At 39.7% G+C, this 23728-nt stretch overlaps 1 protein-coding gene across 1 annotated transcript in view; it reads left to right on the plus strand.

The window, feature by feature from the left end:
- The window catches only part of GALNTL6 (polypeptide N-acetylgalactosaminyltransferase like 6), a 1476265-nt gene that overhangs the window by 276300 nt on the left and 1176237 nt on the right, over window positions 1-23728 (plus strand). The window lies entirely within an intron of this gene.

Here is a 23728-nt window from a genome sequence, read left to right on the forward strand (position 1 = left end):
CGATGGGGGCCATGAGAAATACTTCCTGTAAGCTCCTGAGTGGAGTATTCATTTTGACTGTTTTCCCCACCCCCTTTAGTGCTCTGCGCATGTCCACAGTAAAGCCTGTGGAATTAGCCTGCCAAATTGTACTTATGAGGAAGGGGAACCAGAAAGGGGAGAGAGCAAAGGACTGGCAATGAGCCACCATCTTTTGGAACCTTATTTGAAAGCCAGGTACATGTGTGTATGTGTGTGTGTGTGTGTGTGTGTGTGTGTGTGTATAACGGAGAAGGCAATGGCACCCCACTCCAGTACTCTTGCCTGAAGAGTCCCATGGACGGAGGAGCCTGGTAGGCTGCAGTTCATGGGGTCGCTAAGAGTCGGACACGACTGAGAGACTTCATATTCACTTTTCATTTTCATGCATTGGAGAAGGAAATGGCAACCCACTCCAATGTTCTTGCCTGGAGAATCCCAGGGATGGGGGAGCCTGGTGGGCTGCCGTCTATGGGATCTCACAGAGTCGGACATGACTAAAGCAACTTAGCAGCAGCAGCAGCAGCATAATATATATATATAAAAATATACATTTCCTTCTATTTAACTATGCTAAAAAAGTGAATATGGATCATTTATTTCTTGTATCTTCCCCTTTGGTAGAAAAGACCCTACATTACTTATATACGTGAGAAGGGAGTTGGAGCTTCCATTGGTCTCAGATTGCCATTCCCTCCCCAAATCTCCAAGTCTTAAGCTTTCTGAACCCAATTCTTTGAGGTGTTTATGGAGACCTCAATAAAGATGTGCAGTTGATAAAATCATTGGCCACTGGCCATTGATTTAACTTTCACCCTTTCCTTCCTCCTAGAGGTCAGAGATTGGGTTGAAAGTCTACCCCTTCAAAGAGATAGTTTGTTGTCTTAGCAACCAATTCCCACCCTTAGGTTTGGTCCAGAGTCACCTTATTAACTTAACAAAAGGCCCATCTAATTATTTGTTAAATTCCAAGTTTTAGGAGTTCTATACTATGCTTGTGGCTATTTTCACCTCTAGCCATTCTTTATAAAAGCACTCAGAAAACCTGGTAAGAGAATGGTTAGTTTCAATGGCCTTATTAAGTATGTAACATGGTTGATGTCTTGCATTGTGGTACAGAAGCTCTCAGGTGGTTATGAATGACAGAAATCTGATAAACTATTTTGGAGGGTTAATGAAGTTCAGTTCAGTCGCTCAGTTGTGTCCAACTCTTTGTGACCTCACAGCCCACAGCACGCCAGGCCTCCCTGTCCATCACCAACTCCTGGAGCTTAGCCAAAATCATGTCCATTGAGTCGGTGATGCCATGAAACAGTCTCATCCTCTGTCGTCCCCTTCTCCTCCTGCCTTCAATCTTTCCAAGCATCAGGGTCTTTTCAAATTAGTCAGCTCTTCCCATCAGGTGGCCAAAGTATTGGAGTTTCAGCTTCAGCATGAGTCCTTCCAATGAACACCCAGAAGTAATCTCCTTTAGAATGGACTGGTTGGATCTCCTTGCAGTCCAAGGGACTCTCAAGAGTCTTCTCCAACACCACAGTTCAAAAGCATCAATTCTTCAGTGCTCAGCTTTCTTTATTGTCCAATGCTCACATCCATACATGACTACTGGAAAAACCATAGCCTTGACTAGACGGACCTTTGTCAGCAAGTAATGTCTCTGCTTTGCAATATGCTGACTGGGTTGGTCACAGCTTTTTTTCCCAAGGAGCAAGTGTCTTTTAATTTCATGGCTGCAGTCACCATCTGCAGTGCTTTTGGAGCCCACAAAAATAAAGTCAGCCACTGTTTCCAATGTTTCCCCATTTATTTGCCATGAAGTGATGGGACCAGATGCCATGATCTTGGTTTTCTGAATGTTGAGCTTTAAGCCAACTTTTTTTCATTGCAATCCCAGAGAAAAGCAATGGCAAAGAATGCTCAAACTACTGCACAATTGCACTCATCTCACAAGCTAGTAAAGTAATGCTCAAAATTCTCCAAGACTTGCTTCAACAGTACACTGACCGTGAACTTCCAGATGTTCAAGCTGTATTTATAAAAGTCAGAGGAACTGGAGATCAAATTGCCTACATCCATTGGATCATAGAAAAAGCAAGAGAGTTCCAGAGAAAAATCTACTTCTGCTTTATTGACTACACCAAAGCCTTGGACTGTGTGGATCACAATAAACTGTGGAAAATTCTTCAAGAGATGGGAATACCAGACCACCTGACCTGCCTCCTGAGAAATCTATATGCAGGTCAAGAAGCATCAGTTGCAACTAGACATGGAACAACAGACTGGTCCAAATCGGAAAAGGAGTATGTCAAGACTGTATATTGTCACCCTGCTTATTTACCATATATGCAGAGTACATCATGTTAAATGCTGGTCTGGTTGAAGTACAAGCTGAAACAAGATTGCTGGGAGAAATATCAATAACCTCAGATATGCAGATGACACCACCCTTATGGCAGAAAGTGAAGAACAACTAAAGAGCCTCTTGATGAAACTGAATAAAGAGGGTGAAAAAGTCCGCTTAAAATTCAACATTCAGAAAACTAAGATCATGGCATCTGGTCCCATCACTTCATGGCAAATAGATGGGGAAACAGTGGAAACAGTCACAGACTTTATTTTCTGGGGCTCCAAATTCACTGCAGATGGTGACTGCAGCCATGAAAATAAAAGACACTTGCTCCTTGGAAGAAAATTTATGACCGACATAGACAGCATATTAAAAAGCAGAGAAGTTACTTTACCAGCAAATGTTCGTCTAGTCAAGCCTATGCTTTTTCCAGTAGTCATGTATGGATGTGAGAGTTGGACTATAAAGGAAGCTGAGTGCTGAGGAATTGATGCTTTTGAACTGTGGTGTTGGAGAAGACTCTTGAGAGTCCCTTGGACATCACGGAGATCCAACTAGTCTATCCTAAAGGAAATCAGTCCTGCATATTCATTGGAAGGACTGATGCTGAAGCTGAAACTCCAATATTTTAGCCACCTGATGCGAAGAACCAACTCATTGGAAAAGACCCTGATGCTGAAAAGATTGAAGGCAGGAGGAGAAGGGGATGACAGAGGATGAGATAGTTGGATGTCATCACCGTCTCAATGGACGTGAGTTTGAGTAAATTCAGAGAGTTGGTGATGGACAGGGAGTCCTGGTGTGCTGCAGTCCATGATGTCACAAAGAGTCGGATATGATTGAGCAACTGAACTAAATTGAACTGAAATATTCCCGGCAATGTTCTAGGAGAAGTGTTGTTATAAGTTACACAATGAGACAAAGAGTCTTGTACCTGTTCTTTGTATGAAGGAGTCTCACAGATCATTAATGAAGATGTTTTAAATGCAAAAATGTCTTCAACTTTGATTATAAGGAGGTTTTCATTTTATTTTTTATTGTCTTTATTTTTGCTGTATAGCTTTAATTGTATGACTTCATTGCATATAAAACAGGTTAAGTGTCACTACTCTTTATAGATATGGGGGCAAGTTTTAAAGCAAATGGTTAATACAATTAAAAACAAACATTCTAAGTATTATGAAACAGTATAAGTGGGCTCAAGAATGAAGATGCAAGACCAACTTTCCATTAAGAACAAGGATCTTAATCAAAACACTGGGTGTCTTCATTCATAAAATTAGGAGATAAGGGTAGATCAATTTTAAGCTTTTCCCAACTCTAACATTCTGCAATATTATAATCACATTCTTGTCCAATTTCAGTTGGCTATCTCCTGTTAATGTAAAGCAATGTATAAAAATGTTTATGTAATAATGATTAGTATGTGTTGCTCATTAAAATAACTTGTGTCCCTTTAATATCTAACTGAAGTATTTGTACCATCGCATATTTTATTTTTGTTATTAGCAATTTAAGCACGTAGGGAAAATCATTAAGACAATGAAAATCCCAACTTACCCTGACAATGTAAATTTTATTCTCAAAGGTATGACTTTGACATAGACAAAACTTGACAGAAGACTTAAAAACCTTAAGTAGAAAATTACAAGAACACCACGTCATTTATTTTGAAATTGCTTTTGAACCTCATATCTTTTGCTTTGCATCATTAAATTAATTACTCTTTAAAACCCAAAGTATTATAAATATTTTATTGTTAAAATACTCTAAGGAATTTTCTTCTAATTTTACACTTATAATTTCTAAGAAGTATTAAAATTATATAATAATAATGAGAGAGATGATATTAATTTTGGCTTTTTTAAGATAATTGATTCTGTAGAGCCTTTAAATTTATTAATCCTTTGTACTAGTGTTTAAAAAATTCTGAACTCAGATACTTGCCTTTGAAATGCTGATAACTTCAAATAATAAGCCATATCTAACAAAATTTGTTTGCCTGACTTTGAAAATTCTATTTGAACTGAGGAATTAGATAAGTTTCTTTCACATAGATAGAGTGCCAAGATCGATAAAAGTATTCCTTCTACATAATATTACCCAGCAGGTACACATCAATGTTTAATGATCAAAAAAAATTTAAATTCCCTTTGTGGAACAGAGCTACCCTTTAAACTCTCCTCAGTTCAGTTCAGTTGCTCAGCCGTGTCTGACTTTGCAATCCCATGGACTGCAGCACGCCAGGACTCCCTATCCATACCAACTCCCAGAGTCCACCCAAACTCATGTCCATTGAGTCAGTGATGCCATCCAACCATCTCATCCTCTGTCAACCCCTTCTCCTCTTGCCTTCAATCTTTCCCAGCGTCAGGGTCTTTTCAAATGAGTCAGTTCTTCCCATCAGGTGGCCAAAGTATTGGAGTTTCAGGTTCAACATCAGTCCTTCCAATGAACACTCAGGACTGATTTCATTTAGGATTGACAGGCTAGATCTCCTTGCTGTCAAAGAGATTCTCAAGAGTCTTCTCCAACACATCAGTTTAAGAGCATCAATTCTATGGTGCTCAGCTTTCTTTATAGTCCAACTATCACATCCATATATGACTACTGGAAAAACCATAGCTTTGACTAGGTCCATCTAGTTAAACTCTCCTATCAGCAATTGTCTCTGAAATGTGACTGTTTTCCCCTATCTAATTTTTATATTGTTTTGATATACACTAGTCAAACTACATTTGACCCTCACATTATATGTTGTTTCCAATGGTATACAAATACTTTCAGTGTGTGATTAGAAAATATTTGACAAGGTTAGAGGTCCTGAAATTCTGAGAAAATGTTTCAAAAAAGAGGGATTGGGCAATGTTTGAATTTCAGAGAACATTTTGCAAAGAATACATAGTTGTGGCTTTAATGCAATGTCCTTCAGTCAGTTCAGTTCAATCACTCAGTCGTGTCAGACTCTTTGCAACCCCATGAATCGCAGCACACCAGGCCTCCTGTCCATCACCAACTCCCAGAGTTTACTCAAACTCATGTCCATCGAGTCAGTGATGCCATCCAGCCATCTCATCCTCTGTCGTCCCCTTCTCCTCCTGCCCCTAATCCCTCCCACCATCAGAGTCATTTCCAACGAGTCAACTCTTCACATGAGGTGGCCAAAGTATTGGAGTTTCAGCTTCAGCATCAGTCCTTCCAATGAACACCCAAGACTGATCTCCCTTAGGATGGACTGGTTGGATCTACTTTCAGTCCAAGGGACTCTCAAGAGTCTTCTCCAACATCACAGTTCAAAAGCATCAATTCTTTGGCACTCAGCTTTCTTCACAGTCCAACTCTCACATCCATACATGGCCATTGGAAAAACCATAGCCTTGACTAGACGAACTTTGTTGGCAAAGCAATGTCTCTGCTTTTGAATATGCTGTCTAGGTTGGTCATAACTTTCCTTCCAAGGAGTAAGCATCTTTTAATTTCATGGCTGCAATCACTATCTGCAGTGATTGATTTTAGAGCTCCCCCAAAATAAAGTCTGACACTGTTTCCACTGTTTCCCCATCTATTTCACATGAAGTGATGAGACCAGATGCCATGATCCTAGTTTTCTGAATGTTGAGCTTTAAGTCAACTTTTTCACTCTCCACTTTCACTTTCATCAAGAGGCTTTGAGTTCCTCTTCACTTTCTGCCGTAAGGGTGGTGTCATCTGCATATCTGAGGTTATTGATATTTCTCCAGGCAATCTTGATTCCAGCTTGTGTTTCTTCCAGTCCAGCGTTTCTCATGATGTACTCTGCATATAAGTTAAATAAACAGGGTGACAATATACAGCCTTGACGCACCTGACCAGCTTGAACATCTGGAAGTTCAAGGTTCATGTATTGCTGAAGCCTGGTTTGGAGAATTTTGAGCATTAATTTATTAGCATGTGAGATGAGTGCAATTGTACAGTAGTTTGAGCATTCTTTGGCATTGCCTTTCTTTGGGATTGGAATGAAAACTGACCTTTCCAGTCCTGTGGTCATTGTGGAGTTTTCCAAATTTGCTGGCATATTGAGTGCAGCACTTTCATAACATCATCTTCCAGGATTTGAAATAGCTCAACTGGAATTCCATCACCTCTACTAGCTTTGTTCATAATGATGCTTCCTAAGGCCCACTTGACTTCACATTCCAGGATGTGTGGCTCTAGGTGAGTGATCTCATCGTTGTGATTATCTTGGTCGTGAAGATCTTTTTTGTACAGTTCTTCTGTATATTCTTGCCACCCCTTCTTAATATCTTCTGCTTCTGTTAGGTCCATATCATTCCTGTCCTTTATTGAGCCCATCTTTGCATGAAATATTCCCTTGGTATCTCTAATTTTCTTGAAGAGATCTCTAGTCTTTCCCATTCTGTTTTTTTCCTCTATTTCTTTGCATTTATCACTGAGGAAGGCTTTCTTTTCTCTCCTTGCTATTCTTTGGAACTCTGCATTCAGATGCTTATATCTTTCATTTTCTCCTTTGCTTTTCACTTCTCTTCTTTTCACAGCTATTTGTAAGGCCTCCCCAGACAGCCATTTTGTTTTTTTGCATTTCTTTTCCATGGGGATGGTCTTGATTCCTATCTCCTGTACAATGTAACAAACCTCTCCGTAGTTCACCAGGCACTCTATCTATCAGATCTAGTCCCTTAAATCTATTTCTCACTTCCACTGCATAATCATAAGGGATTTGATTTAGGTCATACCTGAATGGTCTAGTGATGTCCTTGTCCTGTGTAATAAGAATGACTCTTCATTTTAATGATGAAATGTACTTTCAGTTTAAGGTACAATTTGGACTTGATAAAGTATTCTCCCATCTATGATACACATACAGATTGTCAGAATTTTTATGGAGAATTAGTTACTGGTTTTTGTGAGATGCTATATATTTCATAAAAGAGGCTGAGCACTGAAGAATTGATGCTTTCAATTTGCGATGCTGGAGAAGACTCCTGAGAGTCCCTTGGACTGCAAGGAGATCAAGTTCATCAATCCTAGCGGAAATCAACCCTGAATATTCATTGGAAGCACTGGTGTGAAGCTGAGGCTCCAGTACTTTGGCCACCTGATGCAAAAAGCTGACTCATTGGAAAAGACCTTGATGCCAGGAAAGATTAAAGGTAGGAAGAAAAAGCGGTGGTAGAGAATGAGATGGTTGGATGGCATCACCAACTCAATGAACACGAGTTTGAGCAAACTCCTGGACATAGTAAAGGACAGGGAAGCCTCGTGTGCTGCAGTCCATGGGGTTACAAAGAGCTGGACACGACTCAGCCACCGAACAAGCACAGCAGCAAGTGCTGGCTGTGTGGGGATTCAGCCTGGAAGATGTTAAGGCATCAGTGGTTTGCAAGGTTGGCTGCATCCATGGTCTTTTCACTCAGATTCCATCGCTTTTTTTTCTTAGTGTGTCAACAGAAAACTCCTATTTTCACTGCTCATGGATATTAAAATAAGGGAGGAACACTTATGTGGAACTCAGGACCCAGGCATGCCATCTGTCTCAACAGATCACAACCTCCCTAAGTGCACACAGAACATGGAAGAAAGAGTTTCAGAGAAAAGTGTGCCTACAGTCTCCTCACAATGGAATAAGCCAGAAAGAGAGACACTCTCTAGTTTCATAGTTCATTTTTTTTAATTCTTAAAAAATAAAGAATGTCACTCTGGTTGGTTTATCCTCATCCTCTGTTTGTTTATTTGTTTGTTTTTGCTATGTATTTATTTTGCCAATCTTGCCATTTTTCTGAGCCCAATTTCATAGGGTGGGTAGAGGATAAGAGGCTGTGTTATCAGATTCTCTTTGAGGAAATGCTTATTTGGTTCTCACAAACTAAAAGAAAAAAATATTGGTTATTGATGCAGTGACTATAACTAACTCCAAACGAAAACTCTTTGCCTTCAAATTCTCCTGCGCTCTTCTTCTGCATTAATTGATGGACCCCGCCGCTGCCATCCTGCATGGCCATGCTCCCTGTGGTTCGGTATCGATTTTCTGGGAGAGATGTATTCAGGAAACTGCTCCTGAATCTAATTCTTCCATTCAGCTTTCCTTTCTATTAGTTTAAACAGACAACACCATCTCTTTCTCACTCAAGAAATATGCCAAGGAAATACACAGACAAGTCGCAGGGCCCAGGGCATTCATTAAACCAGAAGCACTGTAAACATTTATTATATCAGAAATAGCACACTGCATGCCACTGACCAAAAAACAGATGTGTCAAAATGATGCATCGCCTGAATTCTGTCTCACTTTCCTCTTTCTTTTCTACCTGAGAAAAAACAAGGTAGTATTAGAAAAAGTGAAATGAAATAAAACTGGAGACCGAGTTGCGGTGTGAATGATATCAAAACTCTCTGCAGATCTAATAAAAGTAAATTGTTAGAGGTCATTACTTTTCATGTTTATTGATCTTTAGCTGCTGACATCATTATTAGCTAGTGGAAAAGCAGATTTATCATGAAGTTCCCAAATACGATGTTAAGAGAAGGACAAAGTAAAGGTAATTTTTTATTGGAGGAAATATGCTCATCAACAAAAACCAACCAGTGAAGGACCCATAGTCAACTTAGAAAAACATTTTTCTACAGATAGTAAATTGTATAAAAACAGGTGAAATGTTTATTTTTCTAAATTACATTACATATATGTTCCATTAAAATAACATTTTAAAGTGAGGCAAGGATGAGCAAAACATTTTTCCACTTGAGTTTACCAATTTGTATTCTCCAAAATTGTTCTTCGGGTCTCTGAAGTGTCTGACAACACAACAGGAGTGTTACTAATTAAATTATATACTCCTTGTATCAGCTCCACAAAGGCTGCTGCTGTTGCTAAGTCGCTTCAGTCGTGTCCAACTCTGTGTGACCCCATAGACTGCAGCCCGCCAGGCTTCCCCATCCCTGGGATTCTCCAGGCAAGAACACTGGAGTGGGTTGCCATTTCCTTCTCCAATGCATGAAAGTGAAATTTGAAAGTAAAGTCAGTCAGTCCTGTCCGACTCTTAGTGACCCCGTGGACTGCAGCCTACAGGGCTCCTCTGTCCACGGGATTTTCCAAGCAAGAGTACTGGAGTGGGGTGCCATTGCCTTCTCCAATCCACAAAGGCAGGGACCTTGTTAGTCTTTCTTTTATTTCCACAGGGCCTGGCACACAGAAGAAATTCAGTAAATGTTGTGGAAGGATGAGTGACCCACAAGTCTTAATGTAGTTCTGAAGAATCTGAGTTAACAACTGGCCATTGTACTTGGGCGCATTGACCACTGCATTCGAATAACATCCTGTTACTTTAATATCCCATCATGTTACGTACACATGTGCTCAGCTCCTAAGTCGGGTCTAATTCTTTGTGACTGTATCCCACCAGCCTCCTTTGTTCATGGAATTTTCCAGGCAAGAATAGTGGAGTGGGTTGCCATTTCCTTTTCCAGGAGACCTTCCAAACCTAGGGATCAAACCTGAGTCTCCTACATCTGTCTCCTGCCTTGGCAGGTGGATTGTTTACCACCAAGCTACCTGGGAAGCCCTTCCATCAGGATGCTACAGTGCAAAAGAAAGAAAAAGGAGGCGATTGGCTTCTGCGAGCCTTTGAAAAAGAATTTGCAGGTAGAAGAAAATCGAAGACACAACATAAATTTGGTAACACGTTCAGAACTCTTTCAGCATGAGTTGTTTATTCTATTCCTGGATCTCTGAAGCAAAACAAGCACTGGGATTCATGTATGTTTTTGAAATATATTTGCCCAGTAGTGAGATTTCTGGAGAGGGAAGCAAGTCAGAAAGAGAAAAGCAAATATCATATAGTATTGCTTATGTGTGAAATCTAGAAAAATTATACAGATGAACTTATTTGCAAAGAAGAAAGAGACATAGACTTAGAGAATGGATGTATGGATACTGAAGAGGGAGGGAGTGGATGAATTGGGAGACTGAGATTGACATACATACACTACTATGTAGAAAATAGATAACAAATGGGATTCTACTACACAGCACAGGGAACTCTACTCAGTGCTCTGTGGTGACCTAAATGGGAAGGGAATTTTAAAAGAGATATATACATACAAATACACACACACATATATATATACATAGAGTTTATTAGTTTCTGCTGTAAAGCGAAGTGAATCAGTCTCATACATATATAATATATATATACACACACATATATATATACATATATATATACACATATATATACATATATACATACATATATGCATGAGACTCATGCAGTCTCATGCATATTTATGACATATGCATGATATAAATATATATATATATATATGCATGAGACTGATTCACTTTGCTTTACAGCAGAAACTAATATAGCACTGTAAAGCAACAATACTCTAATAAAAATTACTAAAAAAGTAAATTCGGAAAAAGAAAGAAACAGGGGACATAGAAAGGCTTCCATTGCCCAGGAGGCTCCCATGGTCCCGCTTAGTTCAGGTATAAGAGCCATCTGGTAAATAAGTCATTTCCCCCCAGTCACTCCAGGAGATGGCAATCATGAGTCAGTAATTCTTTCATATGCTCTCATTAGAAAAACCCTCAAAGGACCTCGTCCCATAAAGCTGGAGTCCATGTGTTATATGTATCATGCAGTGGTAAATAAAATATTCTTTCATGAACTAAAAATCCTTCCTAAGGGTACCTACTTATAATGTGTACATTCTGAAATAATAACCAATCTGTTTCCAAATTTGCCACTTAAAACTTTTTTTTTTTTTTGGTCACAATTCCAGAAGGCATTTTCGCAGGTCCATGCCAAGCGCTAACAGCATGCAGAGCAGAAAGCTCCAATTTGCATTCTCCAAAAAAGGACAGCTCGACCAGATTTAATGTATTTTGGCTGGCAATTTGTATGCTTAGTCTCTGCCCAACATACTTTACTTTGAAAGAACCAAGCTATAAAGCCTAGAATTATCGTTTATATTAGGAAGCCTGATAGAGTTGTTTCCACTGACATGGCACCCGCTCTGGCAGTAGCATAATTTTATTTTAAAGAGATGGGAGTGTTCCTTGTGGACAAAAAAAGGCATCGTAGGCTTTGCAGTGATTATTTTGGAGCTCATCTTTTCTACCTTTCTGTAAACGCTAAAGTACTTTTGGGTGATTTTGACGTATATGCATAACCATACACTATGTATTTCTTTTGGGGCCAAATTTGATTTTAAAATACTGGGGCTTTGCAAAACCAGATTTTATATTTTATCCTTTTTTAACAAAGGATTCATAAAATGTTCAGTTAACTTTTTCCCCTTTATTGAATTCTTTCTCTGCATACACTGTATAGCAGGGAGACAAGCAAGCAAAGGGCAAAACAGAAGGGAAGTTTTCCCATTTCTTAGCTCCATGAAGGCCCTGCCCTTGTGCCACTAGACTATCCTTTGTCAGTGAAACAAAAGGCAATTGTCAGTTCCTTCCCATTTTCTTTTTCATTTGTCTCTCTTGGATATTCGTATTTAAATTATTAAATACGAAGCTTAATTTATCAGTAACAAACCATACAATCATAGAATGGTCTATAGAAGTATGCCCTAGCATTGCAACTTATGGATGGAAAGATGGGATTTTATTTTTCTCAGGTTCTCAAAACCACCTTTCCTTTCAACAGTGGAGAAATATAATCTTTTAAATCAAGATAGCAGATATTTTCAATTAAAAATGCAGGATCTATTGGGTCAGTTCTCAGTCAAATGTAGATTTCTCTCCATTCTTACCTTTATGCCTCTCCATGGAAGGCTGACATTTAGCCTTGTTATCTTAGGTTTTGTTTCCTGAGCATCAGTCCCTGAGGGGAGGATACAAACATGAATAATTTATCTGGAAAAGGAACCTAGGTAATAGCAGGAGAACCATGAAGAAGTAAGGCAGGAAAAGAAAGACCGCAAGTAGAAAACAAGAGTATTAAGCCAGGCCACTGACACCTGCCATGAGTTTATTTCTGCTTGAGGAAGCCTGGGCATTTGTTTCAGCTTTTTTTTTTTTTTTTTTTCCTTAAATCAATATAGAGTTGATTTAAAATGTTGTATTAGTTTCTGGTGTACAGCAAAGTAATTTGGATATACATATACATATATTCTTTTTCATACTCTTTTCCCTTATCGTTTATTATAGGATACTGAATATAGTTCCCTGTGCAATATAGTAGGAGCCTCTTGTTTATCCACCCTGTATATACCAGCCTTCATCCGCTAGCCCCAGGTCCCAATCCTTCTCTCTTGCCTTCCCGTCTTGGCAGCCGCAAGTCTGTTCTCTGTGTCTGTGAGTCTGTTTCGGTTTTGTGCTGCTGCTGCTGCTAAGTCGCTTCAGTCGTGTCCAACTCTGTGTGACCTCATAGACGGCAGCCCACCAGGCTCCGCCATCCCTGGGATTCTCCAGGCAAGAACACTGGAGTGGGTTGCCATTTCCTTCTCCAATGCATGAAAGTGAAAAGTGAAAGTGAAGTCGCTCAGTCGTGTCTGACTCTTAGCGACCCCATGGACTGCAGCCCACCAGGCTCCTCCATCCATGGGATTTTCCAGGCAAGAGTACTGGAGTGGGGTGCCATTGCCTTTGGTTTTGTAGATAAGTTCATTTGTGTCATATTTTAGATTCCTCATGTAAGTGATGTAATATGGTGTTTGCCTTTCTCTTTCTTAACTATTGAACTGATGATAATCTTGCGGTTCATCCATGTTGCTGTAATGGCACTCTTCCATTCTTTTTTATGGTTGAGTAAAATACTTTGGCCACCTGATGTGAAGCGCTGACTCAGTAGAAAGTACCCTGATGCTGGCAGAGATTGAGGGCAGGGGGAGAAGGGGGAAACAGAGGTTGAGATGGTTGAATGACATCACCAATTCAATGGACATGACTTTGAGCAAACTCGAGGAGATAGTGAAGGACAGGGAATCCTGGCGTGCTACAGTCCATGGGGTTGCAAAGAGTCAGATATGACTTAGTGACTGAAAAATATTTCATTTATTTGTACCACATCTTCTTTATCCATTCATCTGTTGATGGATGTCTAGGTTGCTCCCATATCTTGGCTATTGTGAATAGTGCTGCTATGAACATTGGGTGCATATATTTTTTCCAGTTATAGTTTTCTCTGGATACATGCCCAGGAGTGAGACTGCTGGATTATATGGTATAAAAACTCTATGTTTAGTTTTTTAAGGAAACTCCATACTGTTCTCCATAGTAGCTGCACCTATTTTCATTCCCACTGACAGTACAAGAGGGGCAACTCTGGGGATTGTAGCGGTCTACCTGAGATGTTTTCTCCTGGTTGTAAGGCAGGGAGGATTTACAATGCATTTACTATCATCTACCTTGTGTTGAGATTACCTGGCAAAGGCAAAGGCAGCTTCCAATTCTGACACCCCAGGAGCTGATGAAACAGAAAAAGACCTTGGGCAAAAGGTGAAGGCAGAAGTCAGCATCTCAGGCTCTGTGCAGCTCCAGGATGTTTGGGTACACACTGCCAGCATCTCCTCTACCAACCTTGTAGCATAGGTTACTATGGTGACCTGATGCTTCTGCAAGCATCCATGAGATGTAAACAGCTTTTTATTTTATATCACTAATATCTCATTTTTGCTTTATAAGCACATCTGTCTGTATCAGCTTGGACTTCAAAAAACAAACAAAAACTGAGAGTATTGTTTTTGAGTATATGTATTGTTTGAGAAGCACTGCTTCAGTGGCCCCTAACTCTGACCTGAGGCCCCAGTCATAGAGATTGAGCCAATATGGCAGGTTTTTGTATTGTTTAGTTTGGTTAGAACCCCTAACTGGACAGAATACAGGACACATGCCTCACTTCTTTGGAAAGAGCTCAGGGGACACTGAGCTTCTTTACAGATGGGCATTGAGCACATCCTTAAAGGCTAATGAACATCTTAACATGCCTGATAGGAGCCCAGTGTTTCACATATGCTGTCCACCCCAACCTGCTCACCAGCCAGTGGGGAGCAGAAGCTCAGAGAGAGAGCTGGTCGACCTGAGGGGCTAGTGCCGGGTGGAAAAACTCACAGTGGTGAGCTGGTTTACCAGATGCCCCACAAAAAAAACACACAGCAGCAGTGATGGTGGGATGAGAAAGGGTGGCTGTCCCTAGGCAGGCTTGCTGAAGGCTTAAGACACCAGGATCTCAAACTCGGCCATCATCTCTGTGGTCACTTTTACCCGGGAGAGGCAAGGGAGTTGTTCTGCACCTTGGGTTTAGAATCTGTTCTGTGGGCTTCTTGTAGCTCTTTATCCCTTCATGTTTAAAAGCAAACTTAGTGTTTTCAGAAAATCTTTTTTTTTTTTTCCAAAATGTTTTACCATGCAGCTGTCTCTGCTAACACACACACACACACACACACACACACACACACTCACACTGTACATACTCAAATTCGTGTGTCACTTTGTTAATAATCCAGGCTATACCTGCATGCATGCTAAGTCTCTTCAGTCATGTCCCACTCTTTGTGACCCCGTGGACCGTAGCCCGCCAGGCTCCTCTGTCCGTGGTATTCTCCAGGCAAGAATACTGGAGTGTGTTGCCACGTTCTCTTCCAGGGGATCTTCCTGACCCAGGGATTGAACCTGCCTCTCTTGTGTCTCCTGCATTGGCAGGCGGGCTCTTTATCACTAGTGCCACCTGGGAAGCCCAAGCTATACCTACCCTTTCCCTTAAAAACGAAACTTGTATCAAGTTATTGCTGCTGCCTGAATATTCAGAGAGGGGAATGGGGTACCAGAATACACAGTGGAAACAGCCTCACAGCGTTTCTTAAAGGACATTTGAGACTCATGATTCTCGATACAAGGACACATGAATAGGATAAAAAAATAAAAGGTAAAGTCAAACTACTTTTGAAGATAATGAACTCAAGTCTTCGATTTTCATGACCAGCCTAAATACATTCACACCTAGAATTTGAATCTGGAAACCAAATCTTCATGATGGGCATTTGACATTTTCCAAACCCTGTTTTATGTGAAAAGCTTTGGGAAGACCTTTCAGAAACCAAATAGGGTGCGTTTTAAAACATTAATGCAGGGAATCAGCAGACCAGCTACCAGGAGTCGTTGTAGTCTACTTAAATACACAGACATCAGACACGTGGGCATGGGCCCAAGGTGAAACAATTAAGGCCAGACTGTAGGCATCCTTCCTCTTGAAAGCTGCTTTCTCCAGTGCCTGGGGTGTGGGCAGCGCTGAGCTAGGCCTGGAAGGAAGTCTTTTCTAGGCCATGGCAGAAAAAGACAGAGATGTGTGTTCTTGACACAAGGGACCTCGAAGGCCCTCAGTGTTTACCCCACTGCCAGCCAAACATTGCATTAATATAGACACAGCCCCTTAACAATCGGGAGAGAATTCTGTGGCTGCTGATGAAACATGCCAGGTGCTTCAGCCAGAGTAAATTAATGGACTGTGTGTGTGTGTGTGTGTGTGTGTCTGAGCTCAAGTACATGCAAAGGTCATTTTCCATGACAATAGATACCCTAGAACAGAGTCAATGTTTTATTTCAGTTTTACATTTGAAGTCCTTTCAAAGTAAATAAAATGTATCCATGAGCCAATTAAAAGTGAATGCGATCACAAAGAATGAGATTTAAAAATAAATGTATGTCTATATAAAAAATGGGTACCTCTATACAAAAAATCCAAATTAATAATAAAGTTCTAAGGCTATTGTAAAAGCTGAGGAAAAATAAATCATATATTTTTATAAATATTTAAAGTTTGACTTCCTGAGTTTAGTAAAAATTTCTTTTTATTGCTGGCATGTAACATATTTAGAGCTACTTCATGATAAATCTGACAGATATATTTTATATTTTCCACGTAGAGCATAGTTAATATTTGATGCTGGTAACTACAGTGTATTGAAATAACTTAAGAGATTAGAATAATTCTACTTAAACACCTGTTTTTATAATAGAATTTTAAACAAAGGAGTAGAGAGTTTATGTTCAAAGAAAGGTAATTTAAGTGGCACTTTCTACTTTTTAACCTATTTGTTTTAGATAAATTAAATACGCAAAATTAACCAGACAAAATGGTAAAAAAAAAAAAAACACTAAATACTAAAATAATAATTTGTGATATATTCATATTGGTCTGAATTTTAAAGCAAGTAGTGTAACTTTCTTCCTCCCTTCCTTCTATTTTTCTTTCTTTTAATGATCCAAGGCCCTTCTGTTATTGGCTTCAAACATTATACCATAGGGCATTGTACTCTTCAGCATTCATAGGAGAATGAATTCTTTCAACTCCTAGTTGAAGAGGACGTATAACAAACCCTTACAGAATTAATTTGGCTTTATAACAGGGACCAAGGGAATTCCCGGTCTTCCCTGGTGGCAGACAGTAAAGAATCTGCCTGCAATGCAGGAGACAGGGGTTTGATTCCTGGATTGGGAAAATCCTCCAGAGAAGGGAATGACAACTCACTCCAGTATTCTTGCCTGAGAAATCCCATGGACAGAGGAACCTGGCAGGCTACAGTCTATGAGGTCACAAAAGAGTCGGACATGACTGAATGACTAACACTTTCACTTTCAAGGGAATGCCAAGACCTGCTTGTCATCTTTCCTCTGTATAAGTAAGTAAGCAAAGTAGCTCAGTCTGTTAACTCTTTGTGATCCCATGGACTGTAACCTACCAGGCTCCTCTATCCATGCAACTGTCCAGGCAAGAGTACTGGAGTGGGTTGCCATTTCCTTCTCCAGGGTATCTTCCCGACCCAGGGATCAAACCCAGGTCTCACACGTTGCAGGGAGACACTTTACCGTAGGAGTCACCAGGGAAATTATTCCTCCATATTCCTCCAGAAACCCATTCCTCTGTATGGGTCTAGATAATTGGAACTGTAGGCATGGAATGAGTGAGTGAAAGTCACTCAATCATGTCCAACTCTTTAGTACCCCATGGACTATACAGTCCATGGAATTCTCCAGGCCAGAATACTGGAGAGGGTAGCCTTTCCCTTCTCCAGGGGATCTTCCCAACCCAGGGATGGAACCCAGGTCTCCCACATTGCAGACAGATTATTTACCAGCTGAGCCACAATGGAAGCCCAAGAATACTGGAGTGGTTGGGTAGGGTAGGGTAGCCTATCCCTTCTCCAGCAGATCTTCCCAACCTGGGAATGGAACAGGGATATCCTGCATTGCAGGCAGTTTCTTTACCAACTGTGTTATCCTGGACCTCCATCCAAACGGAAAACAAAATATCCCTTTCTTATCTACTGGATCAGCAATCCATAACCCCTCTTATGGGCCTCTCTGAGAAACAAAATGAGGAGAAAATGGCCCCTGCTTTCCTTCTACCTGCTCTCAGGGCAAACCCCGTCCACGCTAAGCTACAGGTATGGGGAGAATGAAGGAGAAGACCTGTTTCCAGCTGGGTCTATTCAGAGGAGAGTGGAGTTTTGGTCCTGTTGAAGGAATATTATACTCTAGAACTGACAGCTGTCCTAAGACATCACTGTTGCTTACCCTTCTCCCCAACAATGTTCTTTTTTTCCACTTTGAGTTTGTTTTTTTTTTTTTTTTAATTGAAGGATAATTGCTGTACAATATTGTGTTGGTTTCTTCCATACATCACCATGAATCAGCCATAGGCATACATATGTTTCCTCCCTCTTGAACCTCCCTCCCACCTCCCACCTCCCACCTGCCACCATCCCACTTCTCTAAGTTATCACACAGCACTGGGTATGAGCTCCCTGAGCCATACAGCAAATGCCCACTGGCTCTCTATTTTACATGTGGTGATGCATATCTTTCAATGCCACTCTCTCCATTCGTCTCCCCCTCTCCTTCCCCCACTGTGTCCACAAGTCTGTTCTGTATGTCTGCATCTCCACTGCTGCCTGCAAATTTGCTCATCAGTACCATCTTTCTAGATTCCAAGAATGTTATTGAGGTAACTGAAGCTTCTTAACAAAAAAAGATAGCAAGGAAAAATAAAGTTTTGAAATAGCTTCTCAGATATCTGAAAAACCTCACCATTGGAGACTGGTTTGTGCTAGAAATCAGCTGCAAACTTTTCTTCCAACACAGCCCCAAGTCCAAGATGGGCAGAGCAAACCCCGAGTCCATCGAGTCAACTAGACATGGCAAATGGGACAAGGTGCTTCTCCTGAACTGCCTCTCCCTCACTCTTCTAGGGCAGGTATGACTGGACAGCCCCCCCCCCACTGAGGGTGGACACAGTCATACTGCTCACAAGCTGAAGACAGCCAGCTTCTAAGTGACTGGGGTCTGCTGGCTGTCCAGACGGACCCAGAGATGTAGATTTAACATAAGAGAATCTGAAATGGAATTCTCATCCATCCTGAGGTAGTCAACTTTGGGAAAATATGTGCAGTGTGCTTCAATGCAGCAATGACTCTAACAAAAAAAAGTGTTAGTGTATTGCAATTAAATACATAGCAACCAAGAGTGTACTCCCTAGTGGAATATTGGGGAAATACAACTCTCAGTCCAGTAGACACATTGCCGAGTTAAGATGACTATAAACAAAATAAATTAAAAAAAACTTTCATTGATAATGAAAAAGATTAACTTAAAATTCTTCCATTCAAAGGCAGACAGTGTGAACCTTAGTCATTTTCACAACATTTTTCTCCATCTGTTGTTTATATACTTGAACTTATATTTTATGTACTATATTGAATTATGCAAAAATCATTTACCATTTGCCAAAAGCATAATTTTCTTTTCTGGAAAAGCCTTGTATATATTATTTAAATAGTTGTAGGGTACTCCAAAGATGCAAGAATCATAATCAGTTACAATATTCAATTTGTTAACTATTTATGCTCTTACCTATTTTTACTGCTGTAAATAGCTTCCTATTGAAATACTTGCCATAAATACATGTTTCCCAATTGTAGATCATTTCTTAGAGTACATATGGGAAGTCTAAGTTTGGATCAGAGTTTATGAACATACTTAAGACCCAATATATTACAAAATATTTTCCAAAATTTTATATCAATATTCATTTCCCATAGCAACTTGTAACACTGCTGAAACTAAATATTATCAGTTTTTAAAAGCTGTACTAATTAAACAAGCAAAACAGGTTATAGAAGTTGTTTTTAAAGCATAGTTGTCAGATTATAAATAAACAGTTTTGACACATTTATTTGACATGTTTTATCTTCAGTGATTTGTTTGTTAAAATACTTTATTTGATTTACTATTTCTGCATTTTTCTTATCAACATGCATAAAATATCATTATAATACTATATTATATTGATTATATTATGATTTTTGCCTTGTTGCAAGTTTTCTCCCAAGTTGATAGCATTTTAGTTTTATGATTTTTCAATGAAAATAATTAAAGTTAAATTTTTTCTTCTTTACCATTTTTCTTTCAGCCCTTGTTTTTTTAAAAATATTTAATTTGAAAAACCAGGTAAACTTTTGTCTAACTTCTATTACTTTACTAACTTTAAAATATTAATTGTATTATTAATTGTATTTTTAATCAACTTTGTCTCCATCTAGAATGACAAGAGATGAGAATGTGAATTGAGCTGTTTGTGTCAAAATCCTTCCATTGATTGAGGATCTGTGTTAGATCTTGCATTATGTGGGTACCACATGCGTATATGGACACTGCTCCTTTCTCAAGTAACTTTTTTTCCCATCTAAGTTTTTAGTCCAGCATTAGTACCAACCTGATTTCATTAATGTGGTAGTACTCCTTGTTATAATATCTGACCTTACATATTTTCTCTAACTACTTCCCTTGTGGCTCAGATGGTAAAGAATATGACTGCAATGCAGGAGACTCGGGTTTGGTCCCTGGGTCAGGAAGATCCCCTGGATAAGGGAATGGCAACCCACTCCAGTATTGTTACCTGAAGTACCCTATGAACAGAGGAGCTTGGTGGGCTACAGCCCATGGGGTTGCAAAGAGTTGGACACGACTGAGCAACTAACACTTTCATATCTCTTTTTAAAAAGCATTTTTTTTTACTCACACCTTAACACCCATGCCTTCTAAACATAAAGTAATGTTGAATAATTTATTGAGGTTGAATTAAATACATAGATCAATTTTGAGAAAAATTGATTTTCCATCCAGCTACCAAATATGTGTGTTCTTTTGTTCAGTTTTCTTTTATTAATTTCAGTGAAGTTTTGCGGTTATCTTGGTTGTATTTTATTTTCAGGTTGATTTTTTTTTCTTATACATGGATATTGTTCTGTGGAGTGTGTGTGTGTATATGTAATATGTGTGTGTGTGTGTGTGTATGTGTAATGTGTGTGTCTGTGTGTGTGTATGCATGCATGAATGGGTGAATGGGCATGTGTACACATATTTTATCTAATATTATTCATCCTAATCCCCTTTTCTGGTTTATTCTTCAAGGTTGTTTTATATAATTTACCAACAGCAAGAGCTTTACTTCTTTTCCCATAATTAGCGCTATCTCATTGTCATCCTGTTTATTTGAAGTCACTTATTATTTCTTGGATTAAGTAGTTGCATTATTATTGTTTAATGATTCCATGGAAATCTCATATCTCTCCCTCCTTTCAGATTTCTTTCAAGTTTCTAAGTTTGGAAAAGAGGACATTTAGAAGATGGTGTTGAGCATTTGTTTCTGGTTCTTTGTCCTTTTTAATCCTCGATTTTCATGTCTCAGCCAGCAGACTGAACAATCTTTTATTGAAATTTGTACAAACTTTGGCTATAGCAGAATCCTCCTAGAGGAGGTGCATCTTTCTTGCAATTAAGAGAGGATCGAGAATCTGAGTCTTGAAAAGAGGTGTCTCCATCTAGGAAAATGTAAGGTGAACAGATTTCTGGGTTGCCATGAAGGGAGACCAGTTGTCCATGGAGACAGGATCCTGTGCCATGGGGGGACAATGCTCCAGTTCACTTAGTGTGGGAAGCTGGCTGTCCCCCTGGTTCAAGATGAAAAGGAGGGGCAGTTGTGGAGGAAACCCACCTCTTCTGCTGGCTTCCAGAAACAGAGACCATTTGGGACATGCCCTGTAGAGGGCCCCTAATTTCCAACTCCAGTGACAGAGGGTCACAGAGGAAAACACGAACTTTCTCTCAGCCAGTGACGGTTATCTACTCATAATGCTTGACCTCACAAGGTAACCCAGATGGGTGGAAGGGATATTACATTTGCTGACACAGAGAAAGATAACTGTCTCTTTAGAAGGGTCCTATGGCTTTCAGGGGGTGCATAATGGCTCAGTGGTTAATAATCTGCATGCAGTGCAGGAGACACAGGAAATGTGGGTTTGATCCCTGGGTGGGGAGATCCCCCAGAGAAGGAAATGGCAACCAAGCCACTTCAGTACTCTTGCCTGAAGAATCCCATGGACAGAGGAGCCTGGTGGGCTACAGTCCACAGGGTCACAAAGAGTCAGGCGTGACTGGCGACTGAGCGTGCAGTAGCACCCAGACGCGTGACTTAGAAGAACGAGGTCTTGAGTCACTTGAACACTTGGAATATGGACACACAAATGAGAGCAGACCTGGAACAAAACTGAACAATTTAAAGTGTAAATGAGGAGTTTTAAAGAGATTTAAAACAACCAAAATGATTTCCAGGAATTGAAAAAAAAAAGTCATGATCCTAAATTTTTAAAAAGTAAAATATGACTGTGTTACAAATGACACGTTTCAGACTACATTTAGGTTGTGCATGTGGTACGCTTTTTATTCCTACTGTGACGTGTATTTGACACCTAGGCAAAAGGCAGACCACCAGGAAGTAGTCTGAGGGGCCTTAACTGTCACTGACATGGTCCATGTTCTGGTCATTCTGTTATGTGATCTGCCCAGGGTGGAAAAGCAGACGAGAGCAGGTTTGATGGAAATAGGGAGAGGGCTAGGCACCCGGGAGTCCTGGAGGAAGGAGAATACTCCTAACAGGACAGGTGAGAGAACTTGAGAACTGTTTGGTCTTGGAAAAAGTTGCTGGGTATAGAGCTGTGCTGCTGAATTTGTAAAATCTCAATTCCAAATAAAATAAATGTATGTTTTTTTCTAAGGAGATTGAAGTAATTCTCCAGGAAAAAAAAAAAAATAGGTGTTTCTTTGTGCTCAAAGAAGACCATCCCAAACCTGAATTAGTAAAACATGATGAGCCTTGAGGAATGAAGATGGTTAAACACTAAAGACAGAAACTAGTCTATAAATGCAAAATACACTTCATTATTCCTGTGCAGATAAATACATATATAGATATACATATTTGTTAAGTCACTAAGTGGTGTCCGACTCTTTGTGACCCCGTGGACTGCAGCACTCCAGGCTTCCTTGTCCTTCACTATGTCCAGAGTTTGCTCAAACTCAAGTCCATTGAGTTGGTGATGCCGTCCAACCATCTCATCCTCTGTCTTCCCTTCTCCTTATATATAAATATTAATTCATAAATGCATATTTGTGAATGAAATATGCTAAGAACACATGTGTACACATTATCTTATATTTCTTTTTTCCCTATTCTTACATATAACTTAAAAAATTCAAGCATGTTTCACCTTTCATTTATCCTTCTCCAGGCTACTCTATATTATTTGAACCTTCATGAAGACTTCGAGAATTACATTTCTCTAGAGAGACAAAAGATTTTTAAAAGAAACACATGAAAGTTATGTATTTTGGAATCAGAAGGCTGGTATGTTTTGAGGATAGACATAGAGACAGATTTAAATAGAGCATTAAGAGAGTTTCTTGTGTATGTCAGGGCCTCCAAAGGCATGGCCTACGATTTGAGTTGGGCATTGAGACCTCAGCCTTCACACTGCTCGTTGTCCTGTTTTGTTGAACTGCACATAGAAATGACATTTAGTCTGCAGAACTCTCGGATGAGTTACTGATACATATACGAGAGCAGACTTATTAACAAAGCTTTTCAAGGTCTTCAGGTTAATTTTTGCAGAATTTATTCTATTATGTGAATAAAAACTATTACCGTGAAACTTGGGCTCTGAGGAGAAAGACAGATGCTAACTGCTATGCATCTTCTTCACTAGAAGCATTTGGTATGAATTCTGGGGGGGAAGTAATGACTCTACTATATTAGCCAAGAGGAGAACACACTGTATATGAATATGCTGGAAACAGTGATTCACTGAAACCCAGAACTGTTTGTAGGAAAAAAAGAAAACCTTCATTTCTTTGAGAAATGATTTGTAATATTAATACTATTAATAATGTCAATGCTTCCCAAAATAGAAATTATCAGACCATGTTCCGTCTATCTCCTTTATCTTTCTTTTCCCTTTTAGTCTAAGCAGATAATACTTTAAATATTTTATTTTTTAAACATCAGGCAGGGGAAACGCTGG

The sequence above is a fragment of the Bubalus bubalis genome, chromosome 3 (assembly GCF_019923935.1).
Source record: "Bubalus bubalis isolate 160015118507 breed Murrah chromosome 3, NDDB_SH_1, whole genome shotgun sequence".
NCBI lineage: Eukaryota > Metazoa > Chordata > Mammalia > Artiodactyla > Bovidae > Bubalus > Bubalus bubalis.